The sequence below is a fragment of the Elaeis guineensis genome, chromosome 8 (assembly GCF_000442705.2).
Source record: "Elaeis guineensis isolate ETL-2024a chromosome 8, EG11, whole genome shotgun sequence".
NCBI lineage: Eukaryota > Viridiplantae > Streptophyta > Magnoliopsida > Arecales > Arecaceae > Elaeis > Elaeis guineensis.
The window spans coordinates 128,436,759-128,457,643 of NC_026000.2; the positions used below are offsets into that span (position 1 = coordinate 128,436,759).

The 20,885-nt window shown below is 41.6% G+C and overlaps 1 protein-coding gene across 21 annotated transcripts in view; it reads left to right on the plus strand.

The window, feature by feature from the left end:
- Positions 1–20,885, plus strand: part of LOC105049643 (uncharacterized) — a 123,743-nt gene that overhangs the window by 93,615 nt on the left and 9,243 nt on the right. Inside the window, exon 1 of one of the 21 annotated variants that reach the window (XM_073261802.1) lies at positions 17,302–17,497. The exons of the other annotated variants lie outside the window; for them this stretch is intronic. The gene's annotated coding sequence lies outside the window, so the exon portion shown is untranslated. Of the gene's footprint in view, positions 1–17,301; positions 17,498–20,885 lie in introns of those variants that run through there. 21 annotated transcript variants of the gene reach the window in all.

A 20,885-nucleotide genomic window follows, 5' to 3' on the forward strand; every position in this document is an offset into this window, starting at 1 on the left:
GCTGGTCTTTTTATTAAATATTTGATTGATTCAATAAGGACTTCACCTTATCTAACTAAGATAATGAAATGGGAAGGATTGGTGCTAGATTCTATACCACCTAAAATAGAGATAATCATTGAAAATGTGAAATATTTAATAGGATTCATTTTGGAAATGTAGAATGTCAGAGAAATTCAAATTATGTGAGGCTTGAAAGCGGCTTGACTCACTATGATTGGAATCCCACTTCCTTGTAACCCGCTGACTTGCTTATGTTGTACCTCTTCCTTGGCTAACTCTGCCTGTACTTGAGCATGAACTAATCAATCACTTGCATCCAATCCTGGAAATTCTTTCCTTTGTTTGGTAGAAACCCAGCCTATCTGTACACTTCTCTTTCTTATTCTTTCTAAATGTCGACCAGCAAGGGGAGCATGTCTGAAAGACGGAAGCTTGCTCACCAGGTCAGCCAATGAAAGGTTTTCTTTTTCTGCACAGTTTCAAGGATGCTAGTGGATAAGGGGGTTGCTGCTTGTACTGCTAACCATTGATAATGATAAGGAGACTTGTGAAGTCTGAGTTATGAGGCATTGGTAGTCAATCGAAGTCTACAGCTAGAAAAGTGAAGCTCTGGACAAAGAAAGTCAGATGGAAAAAAAGGATTGTTCTTTTTGGAGCAAGCAAAATCTTCGTCTCGTCTCAGTTTCGGCCCAGAGAGTTATGGCTTTATGCTAGTTCTCCATCCCAGGGCGATGAGTCTACCTCCTAAGGTCCTCTCCTCTGATCGCTTCGATGCACTTGTTCTAAGGTATGCTGTGGCTGGCTTCTTGTGGAAACCTTCACTGCCTGGGTCAGCTATATACTTCCCCACTCCCCGCTCGGCTAGTTGATAGGAACCATGTCCTAAGGGAGTTTTCCTTTGGGGAAAAGAGTCTGAGATTTTTCACAGCACCTGCGCCTAGAAGCCAACAGCGCCTGCTATCGGAACAAAATTTTTTCTCAGTTCAGGAAGTACTCAATATGGGACCATAAAGATTGATTCAATCGTCAAAGAGAATAGTTTCAAGCAGTTTTTTTATAGCATCTTGCGCCCTTCCACCCAATGGCTTGGATTTTGTCCAATAGGGGCTGGCAGTGTGCATGCAAAGGAGATTCTTACAGGGCAAAGTAGAATACAATAAAAAAGTATTTTTGGAGGGTGAGCAACTCCTAACCCCAAGATACCCGAGATAAGTCGACGGTCCAGATATCGATCCAGCCCAGAGTCAGGGAGGAAAAACCAATCTCAGAAGAAAAATCCGAATGAAAGGGCAAATTCCTTTGATTCTTGGTTAGCTGACTAAGGGCAGATGGAGATACTGATGATGAGGCCATGTGAAACAATATCTAATTTTTTTTTTTATTGTTGGAAGTCTTCTTTCTATCTAAATGTTATTACGATTGATCCGTCAGTACAAAACTCTCAAGCTGAGCACGATCTAGGGTGTGACAAAAAAGTTCAACTCAAGGCAACCAAGCACCTTTTTCAGCATTGCGAGGAAAGATACTAAAGCTTCGAGAATGAAATTCCTTTCTGTTGCCTTTCAATGATGTAATGATACATCAGGATGGGACTTCGAAAGTAACTTGTTGGTGTAAGGCTGACGGTTTCATATGCCCCGACCGCATTAGGTTAGGGAGCTGGGCGATAATAGCTCCTCTGCATCCCAAGCGCCACCTCTCCAACTCTCTCCATTAGGTAGGATTTTGTTGGCCCAAACCCTTATTTGTTGAGGAGAAACTGGTCCAATTCGAAGTTGTTGATATTTATACCGATCGATCATAGAATCAAACTATCTTATTGGTTTCCTTTATTGCGACGTAATAGCCTGCTGGTACGCTCCATCCCGATGCCGACCCAATAGGGGATTCATTAAGGAAGGTAGGGTGTGGAGCAAAAAAGTAGAGTCTCGATCAGCTTAGTGCACCAACCATGTGGTACGACGGGCACTCAAAGACCTGACGAATGATGGCCCACCCCACCCAAGAGCGCTTATGTCATATGGGAACTCATGGATGGAAGCAATCCTTATGGTTTTTATATTTGGTAAGAATTTATCATTAGATAGGATGTATCTTTCTTTGATCATTCACACACTAGAAGTCTGTACATGCTAAAGAGGGACTTGTTCTTTTAACTCCAGCTCTTATCCAACATTGGGATTCCTCCTTTTCAAGTAGTTCTTTTAGAATCCGTTAATACGAGATTGAGATTCAATCGATAGCAGATAGATTAATAAAATTCAGTCGATGTGACAAACTTACTTGAAGAAAATTTGACATTCAAAACAAAAGAGCTGTTGTCGATGGAAAAAAGCTATTACAGCTTGGAAGAACCTATTCCAGGTAAGGTCGAACAGCATGAATTGCCCAACTTTCCATTACTAGCTCGATCAATCAATCCAGTATTTTTTGCCTTCCCCTTATGTGTTCTCCCGTACTTCAGTTCCTGGTATAGGGTAGTAGGGAACTGTCAGGACGCACGAGACGAATCGACTGTCCCTGACGCTAGCAGGTGCTGGAGAAAGAGAAGCAATCATCTAGAACTTTGGGGGGATGAAGCCCTTTCAACTGTAGCTTTCACTTTTTTTTTCATGATTTGAGTTGAGTCTATCAGAAGAGGTTGATGGTTGTGCCGACCAGTGGCTTTTCGCTCATCTCTTTTGAAATGGAGTGCCGTCGCGCTCGTTTTCTCCACCTAAGGGAAGGACATTTGTTTTCTTATTTCGTGCACCCGTGAAGTTCTATCTGATGGTGAATTGGTTGATGGTTCTGTCACCTCCCAATCACTGAGTGTTTATGGTCATAGTCCTGTTGAGTAAGACATGTAGGGTCTTTGTAATTGAGCTTTCATACTTTACTGAGAAGGAGAGGAAACCAAAAGCCTCAATCCTTAAATTAAAGCAAGTCCTTGAAAGTTGGAGAGAAAGAGCTCAACTATCCAAACCGATCCCAGGAGAATCATAGATCCACTAGGCTAGAATCGAACGATGGACAAGAATGGCCAGATGCAAGGGAAGGACTCACTAGGCTAGCTGTTGATGCCTTAGGGCGATCGAGAAGAATGCCTTGGGTTTTGGGTGCTCATCCCTGAACACCCCCTTTCCCTTTTGCCTTAGGCAAAAGTTTGAACCTCAATGAGAGCCATGAGGTGAAAATGTTGGTTATCGCATTCAAGTTCTTTTCTAACAGCCAATTACCAGGTCACGTTGATCTGGGAGGACTAGGCGATGCGAGAATTCGCCCAAGACCTCCAATCTGAATCCGAACAGACCTGGTCCCTAAGCTTTCCGTCTCACTAGTAGGTGACGAGGGGAATTCAAAAAAAGGAGTAATTGCATCTGTTGATGCATTCGTTCGGATATATTTCATTCCACATGTATCTCTTCTTTCTTCTAGATGGCGAGTTTTCTTATCTTGATCTTTTCGAGACTCATCTGATGAAGGTGATCACCCGAGCTTCTTACAGAGTCGATGTAGGATTGTTGCTTCCCTTCTTTCTCTTTCACCGGTGGTGAAAGCTCTTAAGGCTACCATTGGTAGTATTCTTCTGCCGGTATATAACCTTGTGCTATGGGATCAAACTTGTATCCCAGGGCAATGGCTTCTTTCTCGCAGCAAGGGTAAGAGAGGTGGAGGAATCCATCCCCGAAACTCAAAATGGGGTCTTTGGTATTCATCCCACGCTTCTTTCTTCTTAACTGGCTGCTTAGAGAGTGACGCTGGTTTGATATAATGGTTGAACTCTTAATCAGTCAGGCCCCTTGGTGTATTGATCCACATAGGATGCGGAGGTTCAGGGGCACATCCGGTACCTTCGCGTATGTGTCATCTCCACTCCAACATACTTATGTTCTTACAGAATGCCCATGCCTTGGTTCTTGTTTGAGCACTGCGCTAGGGGCACCACAGAACGGAGAGTGTACTAGCATCCCTTTGCTTTGTTTGAGCGCTAAGCTTTGTTCGCTTCGCAAGTGACGGTTGTGCTCCTCTTCCTTTGCAGCTTTCGTACACCAGGGAGGCTAGTTAAGCAGCCTCCTCTCGTCGGTTATGTCGCTAAGGAAGCTGCAGGATCCCATGAATTCGAGATTGCCTGTGGAAGTGGAATAAGTCAAAAAATGATGCCTCTCCCTTCTGTCTGGGCTACCATGCTCTTGTGCTAGAGCAATGCGATCAGCTTCATCTCAAGCAGGTGTGATCAGTCTTATTTGAATCAGTTTTTCTTCTTTTTCTTTGCCTCTCTCTCACTGATCAGGTGTGATCAGTCTCATCCATATAAGAATTTGGAATTCCTCTTCCAACCCATCCCGAAATGGGCATTATGGCAAAGAACAAGAAGAAAAAGAAAGATGTTGAAAACTATCCAGCAGATAGTATGGAATACTCTTATCAAAACGAGCACTATACTCTTTCTTAGTTTAGGACAGAAACATACTCAAGAAATGCAAAGGTAACCCTAAATATTTCATATTACCTTAGCTCAAAGGTTGTTTACTTAGATATTTCTTATCAAAGCAAGGAATTCATTACAGGCGAAATCAAATTAGAACCTATTTTCGCACCCCTGTTTGGTGGTTTGAGAAAAAAAGTCAAGACATTCAGAAAGAGAGTTATGGACCGTTCGTTTCATATTTAAAACATGGGAGATTACCGGAAGAACTTCACAAATGTACGGAGTTGAAAAGAAGAGTCACACAAGCCATTTCGTGAATCAATGGAATGTCTGTTTATCCATATCTATTCTATCTTTATATGACAGGCCATAGTGAAGTCTTTTATGGCTTGATATAATCGTGCCGAGTAGTCACATATCAGCTGTGCTCAATATGCGGGATGGAGCAGGGGCGGAATCATAGACTATAGATTCTCCAAGATCGATCAGGGAAGAGCTTTATATACTGGGTCCAAGGATGATGGTCGCAACATTCCAACCATCTGCGCTTCCACCAATGACTTCAGGCTCAAGGCAGGGAGCCTCTATTTCTATATAGCCCGTATCCTGGCCTTCCTTATCAATGAGTCTTGTGCCTTTCCTCATCCCTCAAATCTCAGCTTATGATGAAACTTTTATCATCCGAGATGATGACTCCCTATGGAGGCACCCCTCGTAAGCAACTCGGCAACCCCGTAGGCCTCCTCGACTGACGTTAAAATAGAAAGTCCAGAGAAAAAGTACTCGCATTCATTTAGAGTAGAAAGGCGAGCTGCTGAGTGGTGTCGTGGAAAAGCAACCATAACGGGACTGGGTCGATACTCAAATCACAAGCACTTGGAAACTCACAGGGAGGTCGGAACAGAGGTGCCGTTAAAGAGTGACAGCAATAGAGGCTCTGAAGGGTCCGAAGGGGGCTAACTACATTATTTATTTTGAAATTAGAATAAGTCAAAGGATAGGCCTGAACAAGTAGACAGAAGAGAAAGTAAAAATAATTTTTTTTGAATTTTTTCTAGTCTTTTCGGTCATCGAGAGTGACTAAGTCAGTATCAAGATGCTAAAAGATAGAAAAGATTATGCACAAAGTCGTCCACCAGGGGATGCTGTCATCAGCAGCATCGGAATTGAATAAAGAGCGGTTCGTGATTAGGTGGTTAATGCTCTAAACGTCTAAGCAGTCTTTGGTTACTAGCAGTAGTCACAGTAGTGGCATTCCCAATGATCCTTGCCCTTGTAGTTGCAGTGAAAGTGGCAGAAAAAAGGGAAGCAAGTGCAGGAAGGTAAGCAATCAGGTAATCCATTTCAACTGAGAATTTTCTTATCAAGCAAACTATCGGGTAGAAAATGAGTACTGTACCTGAGAAGCTTCCCAAGTATTGTAAAGGAAAGGAAAGGAAACCCGAAGTCTGCTAGCACTCACTCTAACTGTTGGAAGGAATATTGATTTTTTAGTTCCCGTATCTATCTATTCTATTGCTGCAAATGGTGAATAGTCTTCACCGTACTCTTCTTTACTGAGTGAGCCAGGAACTCGAGAAGCAGATCTTGGTTGTAACCTAATAGTTGATATTGATTTCATATTTCTAGCTGAAAACCTGTACTACGCCATAGATGCAAATGGAACTATGGGAACCTGCCCTATGAAATGAGAGGCGGGGAAGAGAAAAAATGACTCATCCGCCCAAAGAAAGAGTCCTTACGTGACGAGAATCAATTTTAGAGATCAAGTCCTCGGACAGCAAGCGTGAGATCGAATAACCAACTAAGATAACATTGTTATACGAGCCCCCTATGCACCGTTCCCAATGGAGGACCGATCGATCCGATGGCTGAGAAACGTTCCAATGGTGGTTCATATAGATTGGAGATCTCCATGAATTTGCTAAAGTCAAATGGTATTTTTCATTTTTTTTAGTAAGGAGTCGTTAGTACTATCGAGGCCCTCATTCTCTTCTTCCGAATCAGGCCGACACATAGTGTTGGAATGGGGATCAACACCACTGAAAGCGACTCCAGTAGGTATCCGGGGTGGCTGCCCAATCGAATTTTCTGCAATAAAAGTCAATCTGTTGTTATTCTACTACACTTCATATTTTCAGAAGTTTCTCTCTATTTTCTAAGCCGAATATGTTTCAAGAGAAGTTTCTTCATAAGATAACCGCTTCATCCTTACCCCGATCTTTTTTATCTCGTTAGGTAACGTAGGGGGCAATTTCGATGTATTAGTCGGAATCACAGCCAACCGCTATATCCAGGGATCCAACAAAATCATTAAACCTGACGACTGCTCGCTCTTTGATCAGTGATTCATCGGCCACTAGATCAATGAAGAATCTCTCAAAAATTCATTTTTTGATCAGTGATTCACCAGCCACTACATTCAGGGATCCCACCTTATTCTCAAACCTGGTGGCTCGATTGTCGGAGGAAAAAAACCCAGCTCTAGGGGAAATGAATTTAGGAAGAATCCGATCCCAAGTGACATTGAATCAGTTGGGGGTATAAGCACTGCTATTTCAGTAGTTGGTGAACTCAACCTAAGGTAGCCTTTTCTTTCTCTTAAAAGCGATACCACCTAATTCAAGAAAGGCCAATAGCAGCTGATGAAACTATAGCATGAAATCGTGAACACACTGCAGCCACACTCAGATCTAAGCGCTTCTTTCATGAAAGAAAGGGACTAAACTAGCACTTAAGGAAAGAAAGAAATGGATCAAACGAAAAGAAAAGCTTATTGGCAGCTGCCAACTTAACGAATGGTAAGAGATGCGTGCGCTAGATTCACTCTTTGTTTTTTGTCTAATTGGCATCCAAGTCTTTTCCTTAAACTCCATAGATTTAGTCAGCCTCATATTCAGCGACTCCAATTGTACAAAAATCAGAGATGTGAAGCCGCACTTATCCTTTTAGCAAAAATTGGATCTCTGGTCTGATCTATTCGGTTGAGAAAAAGAGATATGTGAGATTTCATATGGAAGGGGCTACTCTTCTGGCCCCAACCTTGGGATGACGACCTTGTTTTGAGAGCTTCCTATGCTTGAATAAACCACATGATTTCAATGGCTTAATAATCAACAGAAAGGGTCTTCACTGAAATTTGTTGTGTCTCACACTTTGATGAGTGGAACCTCTTGTCCCCTCTAATCTGCTATGTTCTTAGCATGCATGATCTGGTGCGTGCGCCTATTATAGTTGTCGAATGGGCTTCTTTCCTTAGACTTTATTATAGATTTTTTAGCCTAGCAAATGAAGAGCAAATCTTTTCATACTGGGATCAGCAGGGGGGAATTAGTGTAAGGAAATAGCAAACCATTTAAACCCATAGTGCGAGGGGAAGCGAGCCCGGAACCAAAGAGGCAAGTCCCACACATAGCTATTGATATTTGAAGTTAGTAAGCACCTGGCCATTTCTCCTGGCAATGCAAGAGAAGAGATAATAAGAAGAAAGAAATATCTATCACCATCCCTTTCTTTAAAGAATCCAGATCCCAAACCAAGTGCCATCGATTTAACTGGAGGAAAGGTAGATGGGAGTGATCCCAGACCAGACCCGGGGTCGAAAGGGAAGCGAAAAATAGAGCAGGTCTTCCCCAAAGCTGGTTATCCATTACTGGAAGAGTTTAGAAAACACCGATCTTTTTGGCATAATTGACTTTTCTTTGATATAGTGCAACTTTTAAAAAAACCCATATTTTTAGTCAAACAAATTTTTTTTTTTTGAAATTCAACTGCGCTATAACTTACAATTTCAATAAATCTTTCGCAAAGTCAAAGTAAACTATGCTCTTACCTCTTAGTCGAGTATCTCCGAACTTGAAAGTTGCACGATTAATAGGGAAAGCCTCCGTTCCATAAAAGAGATCTTGCTTCAGTCTGACTGAACCGGTGAGGAAAATCTCGATAAAAATGATAAATCAAATCGGCTCAATGGGTTCAAAGGGCTTGTCCTTTCGAACCGTAACAAACACTCGCTCGGAACCTAAATGGCGGACAAGAGCTCTTGGTCCACGAATGCCTATTAGAGCACCAGCTCATTCCCCTCCTTCCTGCGGAACTAGATTGTCGATATCGACCAAATTTGTACTAATTGAAGAAGAAAAAAGATCTTTTTTCTGCAACACTGCCTCTGAGTCAGGTTGATATTTTCTTATCCCACTCTAGTGCTGGGAGGAAGCCTTCTTTCGCTATCGGGATACGTTGGACTGAAAAAAGGCAATGGCCTCCTTTACTTGGCCCAAGATTTGTTGCCAAAGCTAAAGCATTCGGGTAAGGGATTCTTTCTACCTATTAGTATATAAGTCGGCTAGCTAGCCTTACGAATCTAAAGCTAGAGCTATTAGCACTAGGCTATTCGGACACTATGGTCTATGCTTGCTTGCTGCTTGCTGGTCACTTCATTCCAGACTTCCGATCCATCCCTTTTTTTCGATTGAAGAAAGTCTTATATGGTCTCAAACAAGCACCCAGAGCGTTGGTTTGAGAAATTCAAGATGGCCATGGTGAATGAAGCTGGATTCAGACAGAGCTCGTGTGATCATTCTTGGTTTGTTCGTTATACGGCTTCTGGTATGGTTATTTTGTTGGTCTATGATGATAACATTATGAAACTAGGAGATGTTGGGAATCGAGCTTACAGAAGACTACTTTTGTTATGGTGGTGTGATTCTACTCTTCTTTCTCTTTTCTCTCTGCATTTAGCTTATACATAAAATAAAGCAAGAGTAAAAAAGGGATGAATAGCAGTATTCATGAATTCTTTCTAATAGAATAGTTTACTAGACAGTCAAAATTGGGAAGGTAGGCAAGTCAAACCCATTGGATTCATTTCCTGTTCCAACCACTCAAGCGAAGCGAAGTGATTCAACTCTTCAGTTGCCTCCATTCCCAAGGGAAGCAAGCCAGTTCTTCAAATGAAGGCAGAGAAGGCTAAAGTCAGGTCCCGTGAGAGCTCAGTGTGCTTTATGATGGATCAACCATTAGGTTATTACTCTTCTTGACCGCTCTTTGCCTTGTCATACCATTTTTTGGTGTGGACTGCAGCAGATCTGGTTTACCCAGATCGATTAAATAAGTGTCTGTAGATGCAAAGTAGTGTGTTTCAATATATGGTGTTCTTTGTCTTTTTTTATTGGGGATCTACTTCGATGCTTACTGGAGATAGACTCCAAGGAACAAGCAGCCAAAAAGCCTACTCTTGTGGCTTGCAGCGTAGTGAGAACTATGATTTTAGGAACTCCTCGAGAAGAACCACAAGCAAAATGTGCCAGAGTATTCTCGAAAAGCCGGGTGCCCGCCTGCAGAAGAAAGGGCCAATTCTATGATCAAAGATCGGCCCATTGGATGGAATCAACGGCCCGGGATTGAGACCTCGTTGACCCAGTCACTGATCCAGTAAAGTAAAGCCTTGATTTTGGTCTGACTTTTTGAGAAATTTGGGGTATTGTCGCTAACTATAAAGGATAAAAAAGAGAATCTTATTTAAAATTTCTTATTCTATCTTCAGTACTGTCTTTTGGTTACTGGGTATAGTAGGAGCCATGTCTCTCGAGAAAGATGACCCTTCGGTCATTTTTCACTTTAGTTATAAAATATATATTCATTTTCGAAATCAACCCTTCGGTCACTTTTCGAAAATGATATAGAGAATATTTTAATCGAAAGGTTGAAACTATAATGAAGACTATAGGGATAAGAATCTTCTCTCTGTAGCTCAACAATTTAACGAATCAAAAAGTGATATTTAGTTCTTACCCAGATGGGCATTTATTGATATTAATGTTGTTTCCAAAAAAAGTGAAGGGGCCCACCTCACCACTCCCCCTCCCCTTACATGGAGGTCACAAAATAGAAGATGAGACCCACCATGACTCAAATTTGTGGCTCGATCCCGCGAGAAATTTTTTGATTGAACGAAGCCAAGGGACGAATGGAAATGCTTTAGGGAACAACCAAGTACCATCCGACAGTCTTGAAGAGTGAAAGAAGCAGATATTCCTGGCACTGTGCACACATCATATCTCGTTGCTGGCTCTCCCCGAATCACCCATAGATTCTCATTGAAATTTCTTGTATTTAAAAAGATTGGCCTAAAGAAGAGAAGCAAGATGTGGGGGTTCAATTAATGACCCCAAAGGGGCCCGAGTGGACCATAGTAACTCGACGAGTCACTGACTCATGAGATCCAGCCTTGATTTTATAAAGCAGTTATTCCATTTTGTTCATTCCGTTGGAGTGGCACGAGAGTGCTTCACAGGATTCGAACTTTTTTCCATCAATCAACCGTGCTTTGTGAAAGAGTGTGCGGTATTGCCATAATAAAAAAATCGGCTGCGAGGGATCAGGATCTCTTTTCTGGCAATGTGGAGACCTTCCCTTTCTACTTCGTTCTCACTAGCCATTTCGACCAATCCTCATGACTCCTCATTTCTGGTTGGGAATGAGTTTTCACTAACTCACTTTCTGATTGCGAGTTTCTCAGTCTGAGTAGACTCACGTCATCTTTGTCAATCATTCTGTCTTCTTTATTGTAGAACCTAATGTAGTGGTAGATCTTCTTGCGGAAAAATTTCAGTAAGTCTACAAGGGACGAGAGATCGACGATCTGGTATTCAAAATTTTGGGCAATCTCATCAACCGCCCCAAGAAAGTCGAAGCTTTCTCGACCTCTTACGCAGTACTTGCTCTGGAGCCAAATCGTTATTGCCTTTCACCCCTTGTTCTCTTGCTTTCATTGTGAAACCTTTCATCTGACATTCTATCTATAGCTAAGCAGCTAGATCCATTCCTATTCTTTCTCACCTGGAGATAATCGAATTCTAGAGACTAAAACAGTGAAGGTTGCAGTGATAGCAGCTACTCCAGCACAGACTCCTCAGGCAAATCAGAATCAGAATAAGATCCAGGAGTGCACTAAGTGTGGCCGACCACATAAAAGAGATTCTTTGCCTGCCTTGACTGATGGATTGGTTGCGTCCACTTCGGGTTGACTTATTGTTTTACTCCTTAGGACTAATCGAGGATGATTCGAACAGAGGGTTTCGGATGGTCTAGCCTTTGTGTTTTTCAATTCGATAGTGCCACCTCGTTTAGTTAGTTCTCCAATTCCTACCAATTTTTCAATAGACTGTCCCTTCTCGTTTGGAAAGAATAAATTATAGCAGTTAATCGCTATCTGGAATTATTGCCCCTTTCGCTACCAAGAAAGAGTAAACTCGAACAAGAGTCAAGAAGGGTATAAGGTTCTTTAGCCAATTTTAGGAAATGGTACAAAGTGGCTCGAAGGATCTGAAGGGGGCTTAACGCCCTTGCTCATCATTTATCTTAGCGAGTTGGCTCCTCTTACTAATGTATAGTACTACAGCATAGAAGAACTTGGTATTATTATCGCCTCTTTCAGCCACATCATGCGTGATGTTTATCGTCAGAAAATATCTTCTTTCAGATGTAACTCCACTAAGTACTTTCTTGCATTCTCTGGGGCTGCTAGATTTTGCTCTGACGGGCACAGTTTATGATTATGTTGGCATTTGCACTTGAGGACTTTATCCTTACCTCAGCTTGAGAGATATTTTGAAAAGATCTTCGAAAACCTCTTTATTCCACATTCGCAGATGAGCCTTTAGCTCTTCAGCTTGATAGAGAGGCTAAGCACCGACCGAGCATGCGGCATTAAACTGCTTCATGACCTCTTTCTTGATTTTTTCTGATCATTCCGGACGCATTCGATGGAGCTTTTGCTTAAAAGGCTTGGCATTCGGATACAACAGTAGACGATGAACAACTAGATTTGTGTCTAGGCCTGGCACTCTTGGTCTTTTGCACCTGACTCCTGATCGCTTTTGGGGAGTACCTATAATATATATCAGTTTCGTCTCAATACGCTCCGTCACTTACTGCTACTGGTTTACTTTGCTCCTTCCCTTTGTCCCTACCTTCGAGCACAACAAGTAATCATAGTTTGGATTCTACAGCGCTCGTACACCTAAGGCGCTATAAGCAAAGCCTTTCTTGACTTGAGGTAATCATCAGAGCTGTAGTTGGGATACACCTTGGGAAGCCAAGGTTCTACTTAACACAGTGAAGCTGAACTTGACCACCACCTACAAGACGATGGACATTGATGGCTGAAAGAAGGTTGGCAGCTCCCTGCCTACGAGTCGGGAGGACCTTGATTGCTGCTGTCGCTCTCCAATCCAAGATGCGAAACGGTTCGCGAAAAAGAGAATATTGATGGAGAGAAAAGACATGCACTCCCTCGAGAGGAAATCTGAAGCTTTCACTTAGAGAAACAACTTACTGAAATGCTGGATCTCATTAGCAGATGTCATCCTGAAATGCCATATGATGATCGATCAATTCACCACTTCACTTACTTCATACCGGCTTGAACAAGGAAAATAGCACTAGAAAAGCAAATAGATAGAGTACGAGACGGAACTAAATAGGTTACGAGTGTGGAGTAGCGAAGGGGCTTTGAGGCAGGCAAGGATGATATAGCCAACTCAAACATTAACAGGGCAGAACATAATCCTCAGGAGTCTACAGACTTGGTGCCACCTTCACAGGAGGTTAACACAGAGGCCTGCACCTCTAGATGGTGGGTAAGTCTTCAACTTCCAAGAACGTGAGGCCAACTTAAAACCACAGCATGTGACTCGAGCAATAAAGTACACACGAAGGCCAACTCCATTAAATCGGATGGAATACAACTTCAGAAGCAAAAAGCAGCAGAGGTGTCATCTCCAGCAGCTCTGACAGGGGAGGGCCTCACAGAAGTAACAAGTTTTCAGATTTCATCCCCAAGCCTCATAGTCTACTCAATCTCCGGTTCTTAGCCAGAATGTGCGGATGAGGAAGCACGAATGAGAGGCCAGTCTTTGCTGTTGTCAGATTTGAGGAAAGAACTGTTGTGATTAGCGATGAAAAGGCGAAAGGCCTAGCTCTAACTTGATCGGCCCTGAAGCCCTCCAAAGCATAGGGTAGAGCCATTTGAGGTAGTGATCAAAGGATTTCTTCTCATTAGAGAAAGCTTTGTCTCAACGAATCTTTTTCTACGCTTTCTATTATATTATGATTCAGCATCGAAATAGAAGAGATGCTTTTTCCTCTTACCTGCACCTGCCTTCCTGTAGTGAATATAAGGTTTAGCTCATATTAAGGGACAAATAGGAGAATGCCAACGGCTCCCAATCTTCTTTTAGTCTTTGTCCAAAGATCAGCCTTGCCTTAAAGAGGGGACAGAGTTGACTGAAATAAGCGAGCTTTGCCTTTATTGGAATAAGAGCTATTAGTATAAGAGAAACGCATATGATACGCCATTTTCGGGCTTAGAGAAGAGGGGCAAGCCTAAACCTTCTAAGAGGGAAAGTGCTAAGACCGTTAATGCCCCATCTAGCAAGATAAAAGGACTTAAAGCCTTTATCTCATGGTTTTTAATCGGTTTCACTCATTGATTGCCATAGATAAGCTTTTACGAGCAAGGGAGGAAGTGGAGCTATCTTTTTTAAGCTATTGATCGCCCACTCCCAAGTTCGAGAGGGTCTTTCGCCTTTTTGAAGAGGAGTTCAGTCATCTTGCAAAACAAGTCTACACTACAATATCAAGGGGCTTGGTCAAAAAAATGAGCAAATAGGAATAAGCTATCCAGCTTGACTTGAATTAGGAGAAAAAGAAAATGTTGGGGACTCCCCTCTATTCCAGAGAGGGATATACAATATAGGGGAGTCAGGGTCTCAGTTAGCTACCCTAGATGAATTATTTGCTTTGGAAAAGGAGGAAAAAGGATCAAGTCAAGTCCTAAGACTTCTAGAGACAATTCCTATCTCGCCAAACTAAAGGAAAGGAGAAGAGCCTATTCTATTTCGAAAGATCGAATTCTATACCAAAAAGCCATTCAAACTTTCTGGCTAAACGATTGTGTAATATAAATTTTTCGGCTTCGTCATCGAAAGTGGCTTCCAATTGCTTGAAAATTATCAGCTATATGGGGACTTGATTGGTGAGCAAAAACAATTGATCAAGAAGTTGGTAAACTTTGCATGAGAAGAAATGGCAAAAAAAAATGAGCTAAAGCTAAGCGAACAAGGTACTGTCAATTAAACAACTCGAGTAAAAAAGCTAGGAAAGAAAAAGGAAGGTTAGATATCTGCTTGTATTTTTGGTTTAAATGGGATAGTCTTCAAACTCTCGAGATGCAGTCTAGACGCAGGCTTTCTCCTTTCTGACTGGACTGACCGGGGAAGGATCAATTTGACCTCCTCCTAAGCATGCTTCACAGTCACTCATTCGTCCTGACCAAACACTAAAATCTATCTTTCAGCGATTCTTTCTCCGTTAATCATATACCTCTTTCGATTTCTTTCTCCGCTAATCACTCTTTATTTTTTATTTAATTGGCATCTAAGTCTTTTTCTCAAACTCCACAGATTCAGTCAACCTCGCATTCAGCGACTCCAATTGGGCAAAAACTAGAGATGTGAAGCCGCACTTGTCATGATTTTCTTTGTCTTTGTTTGGTGGAGATCTACTTCTATGCTTACTGGAGATAGACTCCTATGTTAAGTGTCTTTGTTTGGTTTTATTTGTTGTGTTTGCACGTATGGACCAAAACCTAGAGTCAAGCCATCTATCCTTGTTATGTAGGTCGAGCTACTCCATTCCTCTTATTTGAGTTTGAGTCCTTTGGCAGTGACAAAAAAATTCTCAAGCTCTAAAGCAAGTGTGAAGACCAGCACCTCTTAAAAGTAAAGGCATCCCCCACCTCAGACAAGTGATAAACACCAATGCCACCTTCTTGTGTGGGACGAGCGAGGGCATCCCAAAGGAGAAGAAATGGTAGTAAGATCATTCATTTTTTCTTTTGTGTCCGGGCACAGGGGAAGGGGAGGCGAGCGGGCTATGAAATACAACATGGTTCGGTCAGTACAGTGCAGGCGCTGCAGATCATCATATCAATTCGTGACTAGGTAGATGGAAATACGCCTTAGCCTTACCTTAGCACTAAGAAAGGGATCTCAAGCCACCTATTCGAGAGAGAGGTTAAGAGATGTGATGTACATGAGACCGAGCCAGGCTCGCACGTTCGATCCTTGTTTTCTTCATAGCAATTCAAAGAAATGACGAATCAAGTCTTTCCACTCAAGCAGAAAAGTACTCTCAGTGGAAAAGGTGCTACCTAAGCTGACAGCAAGCAAGGGCTGTCAATTAGGACGGGGTGCTTTTAATCCCATCTCAACTCTGCTTATCTTGGGTGGACTCATCGAAATCACGTAGCTTTACTTTAAGAGAATTGGACGGACGCAATCAGTAGACCCAAACCCTTTAGTCTAAACTAGGAAACGGAACAGGAAAGCGAAGCGGGACGAAAACCAAACGTGGAGATTTTCTTTTCGCAAAATCGTTGGTTACGTTCTTTTCTTGCTCGGTTCCTCCCGAGCCGACCAAACTTTATGATACTATAGTGACCGATGAACTACTTCTCGATTGTGTGAAGGCATTCGTCGAGTAATGCCTTGCCTTAGCCTTCAGCCCCCTTTTTTCCCTATTTTAGAGATCCATGCGATCTGGGGCCATACGTTTCTCGTACCTTACTACTACTATCTATAAAGCTGCTCTACCTGGCACTCACTGCTCATTGCCTTCTTTCTTATAGACTAGTAAGATGAACGAGAGCTTGTGGCTTTTCGACTTTCTCGACATGATCTTGTGACTTTTGGAGCCTACCTTTAAGTAAGCGCCTGAATCAATTCAACAAAAAGAGGTAAAGCTTTATCCCAATGAATAGAAGATGCTCAACTCTAGACAACATAGGGATTGGCATGCTTTCGGGAAGAAAATAGAATAGTAAAGGATCCAACATGCAGGACACGACAATCATTAGAAATACATGAATTAGAGATGCTGTAATATACTCTTTCCCATAACTTTCATACCAGACCAACCTACTAAAATACAAATAGGGATCAGAAATGTGTAAGGACTCGAGCGAAGAGAGAAGGAAGAAGCCCTAAAATCTGTCCTTTCAAAAGGGATTGCTCATGCATTTGCCCTGAAAGCATAACTGGATTTATAACGGGTGATAAGCTGCAACCGGGGTCTTATCTTATAAAGTACATGATACGTGCCCGTTAAAACCAAAGATAGCCTTAGAAGCCTACGGTTTAAAGCCCTAGTAAGCCCATCCCACGTGCCCTATTCAATCAAAGCATCTCGGTCACTTTTACTTTTTCGTTATTTCGTAATCCCCAGGGTATGATACCTTTTAGCTTCACAGTGACAAGTCATTTTCTCATTACTTTGGCTCTCTCATTTTTGATTTTTATAGGCATTACGATCGTTAGATTTCAAACACATAGGCTTCATTTTTTTTAGCTTCTCATTACCTGCAGGAGTCCCACTGCGTTTCACTAAGTTCGAAGATGATGAAGATGAAGCTGTCATTAAGATCAGCAAGCGACGAACTCCAGCTCATGGAATTTTAACAATAAGCTATATGAAGATGTCATTAAAGAAGGAGATTGGAGACATGCTGTGATTCAAGAACTAAAGAAATCAATGTCATCAGTGCACATGGCCAGGAAAGACTTGAAGTGCTTCATTACCTTATGTGGCAATTTATACTATAAGATGTCCGATGGGGTCTTAGCTCAGTGCCTTGGCATTGAAGAAGCAGCAAAGAGATTGAAAAAGTTCATTATAAGGTCTGCCTTAGGCACATCTCTCTTTCTTAGTTTCACGCTTGTATAAAAAAGTTAGTCTTTTAGTGCAAAATTTCTTTCTTAGACTTTATTAATGATTGATTCCTTACCCTCTATTCAATTCCACAAAAATTCTTGTTTTCAAGAGTGCCAACCTTAGATAGTTCTTTTTTCATTGGAGAATGAGATTGATTTTCACCTGCACGTTGAACTTCCTTTCCTTAGATGTCAATATCGATAGAAAGAAAGACGAAGCAGAGATGTGGTGCATTCGTGGAGCCAAACCGAAGGAAGAGCAAAAGGAAGGTTGGGCGAGGCCACCCGAGTGAGGGTCTCACGATCTTCTGTAAGTCATTCTTTGAGTGCTTTCTTTTAATTGAGGGGCTTGGCTTGGAAGAAGTGATCTTAGAAGAGGGAATGACGTGGATAGTGCATATGATAGGAACCTAAGCTAATAAAGAACCTAGAAAAAGTGCTAGCACCAAGAAAAAGGGCTTCAACCCACCTATCAAGATAGGGACTGGACTTGGTACCCATTGTGCTCGGGCTTCTTTAGAGGAAGGACTCCTTCACTTTCGGCCTTCCCAACAGTCAAAGAAAGATTAGCTTCCCCAGCCTTCCCCCTTCCTGTCCTAAACCCTTCTTAAAGCAGGAAAGAAATCCCTATTCTATTCATGGGATATTATTCCATGAGGTGATGAAGGAATTCCCAAACGAGATTCGTAGAACAATCTAGAGGTCTATCGTCTACCGCATTCACAGACCCCTCCTCTTATCTATCTCCTGTGGGTTTGCGGATTGCTGCCTGGGGCGAGGCATGCCTACCACTTACTGTCTGATGGATAGAGGGGCCTACTCCAAGACCCGGGCAACACAAGTGCATTGATTCAAGAATTAGAAAGGCGGGGGGAGGGGCTGGGAAGGAAGGGGGACCTTTCTTTTTGCTTCGCGCCAGATGAGATGATGATTAGTGAGTCAGCTGGAGGCATTTCTTCTCACGCATACGCTATGCCCCTTACGACTGCTCTGCTTCTAGGGTTATCACTTTAATAGGCATAATGACTGCTCTTTTCCACTTATACTAGCCAAGGGACTATAAGGAATAAAGCACCACTTGTTATAAATGCAAAAACACTGGTCACTAGATTCGAAATACTCGATGAATGTTAAATGGTTTGTGGAGGCATCTTCACTCCGTAAACTCGGCTGCTATTGCACCTGCACCACTCTTGTCTACCCCCTCCCTACTTTCACTTCCTGGCTTGCTTTTTTATTAATCTTTTTTGTAGCCTTCAGTTCTACTCATCCATTCATTTTTTCTTTGGTCGTCCCCTTGAGAACCCCCTACTTTCCTAAAGTGATCAGCACTGCCACTAGGATTTTTTGTATCGTGCCTAAGCGCATTTAGGTCTCTTACACTAGTAAGTCTCCTTTTTCCAAGGCTCTCTATTTCCATGTAAGCTCCCAGCGATCTCCTTTCAGTGCCTCTTACAGTGTGAGTGGTAGTTAAGTGAAAGTTCTATTATTGAGAAAATTAGATACTGCTTGGGAAGCTTTCATAATGACAAGGTCACTATGTCTATAGGGAATGTAATCAGGCTACTGACTGGATAGCAAATTTTTGGAGGTCTTCGAGTATGCCCTCTGCCTCTTTTTTTTTTTTAGGTTTATCACTTTCGCTCACTAATCTCTGTCTCCTTCGTGTCTTTCTTCCGGTTGATGATGAACTTGAATAGCAGAGACAGCCGCTTCAGGAAAAGCAGCTGAGAGAAAAAGCTGGGACTCTTGGGCGAGTCGCTTTAAGTTAGACATCCACTTTCCGTCGATATCTCTGTTTTCCACAATAGGCCCATTAGTGAGAGTCTCGTCAACCATTTCTTTTACATAGCTCTTGAGCAAAACAAAAATAGATAAAGAAAATAGTAGCTCAAGTCTCGAAAACCATTCCCAACATCATCTAGAAAAAAGAAAGAAGAGTGTACTATGGTGCTTAATCTGTCCATATGGGCAAGCAAGTACAGTAGTCTATCATTTTGTTAAACTGTATCAAAGGATGGTTTGGATTCCTACAAATATTCACTACCACCTTTTCTTTCCTTCCGTCCCTTCACGCATGAAGATCGTTATATGGATGTTCGATTTTAGTTGTCAGTGCAATAGAATAGGTAGGAGTACATTATGGCAGGATCAGTCACTTGCACCATTAAAGAAGCAGTTTGTGGAAACAGACATTTAGAAAGCAGAGTGGAGTGAGAGACCCCTTATCCAGGGATGTGGGTGGGAAAAGAGCCTCAACTATTGATAATGGTATTTTGAAAGAGCTCATTCTGTGGTTGGATATGCCAGCCGTGACTGATTTTATGAGCATAAGGCGACCAGCAAAAGTTATATGTATCATTTGACTCTTAGTCTACTATGTATGATGTCTGGACTCAAGATGCCTACCATAGGATGTAAGCATGGATTTGAGATGCCGACTATGAGGTATAAGTGTGGACTTGAGATTCCCACCATGAAAAAAAGTGTGGACCTTTCTGAGATCCCTTGCTATGGAGGATATCATAGCACCACAGGAAGGACTGAGAGCGAAAAAAGATAGATATCCGTGTTTAAGTATAATATTATGTAATTGAGTATATATTGGACTCGTATCTTATCTATTGATTTCATATTGTAGAAAAATTGACACAAGACTGTATCTCGAATATCCTTGATTACATATCTTGATACTGATCAGATTGATATCACATCTTATATGATATATTTGAGTTGTATATCATCATGATTTAAATCTTTTTTATAATGTATCTATTACTTATTGAGTCACGAAGCTTATAAACTCTCACCTGTTGTTTTTAGTTTCAAGGACTAATTTTGGGGATTAGACCTTGATATTTTTAGATTTATGTATAGAGGTGAGGTCGGTCTGTAAAAGATGGTTAGTTTTTGGATAGTTGTGTTTAATAATATGGTGTAAAACTGATATAGATTACTGTAAAGTTGAAGTTAAAATTAAAATATGTAATAGTTGTTCTATTTTTACCACTGTCTGGAGTATGCCATCTTGGATATTATATTAAAATTTTACCAAGTTGGAAGTCTTGCCTGTCTATAGAGATAGTACGTTGTAGGTATTCGGCGATTGTTCACATCTTCAAATTTTATTTTAATTTAAATTTTGGATCGTTGACGTGACATATGCCATCTTAATACCAGATCCTGCACTGTTGGCACCATGTAACTGTGTCGGTATGCTCGGTACGGGGGCTGGTTCAGTGTACTAAGTATTAGTATGCCCTCAGTATCATATATCAACATGCAACCAATATGTAGGGTACATTCTGAACTATCCGGTTGAACATGATATGGCATGCTTTGTTTTTATATTATTACTTTATAGATATTGTTATCTCCTTATTTTTCTCACCTTTATTACTACTATTCTTTCTTCTTGTTACCCATAGATGTAAATCCTTTTCTCAAAAGGCCTCCTAAACCTCCCATTCTTTCCCTAGTTGCCAGCTGAAATCTAGCCAAATTCCTCCTTTTCCATTCCTCCTCTCAAATTCTAGATCTCTTTCCTCCATCTCTTCCTTAGCAAGGTGGCCTTTCCCTAATCAGCATAGCAACTCAATCTAAGTTTGACAATAAATCAAGCTTTAATGGTGGAAAATTGCTGGTAAAGTATCCTATTATAATCTGAAGGTTCAAGGTTCTGTATCTTAGGATTCCCC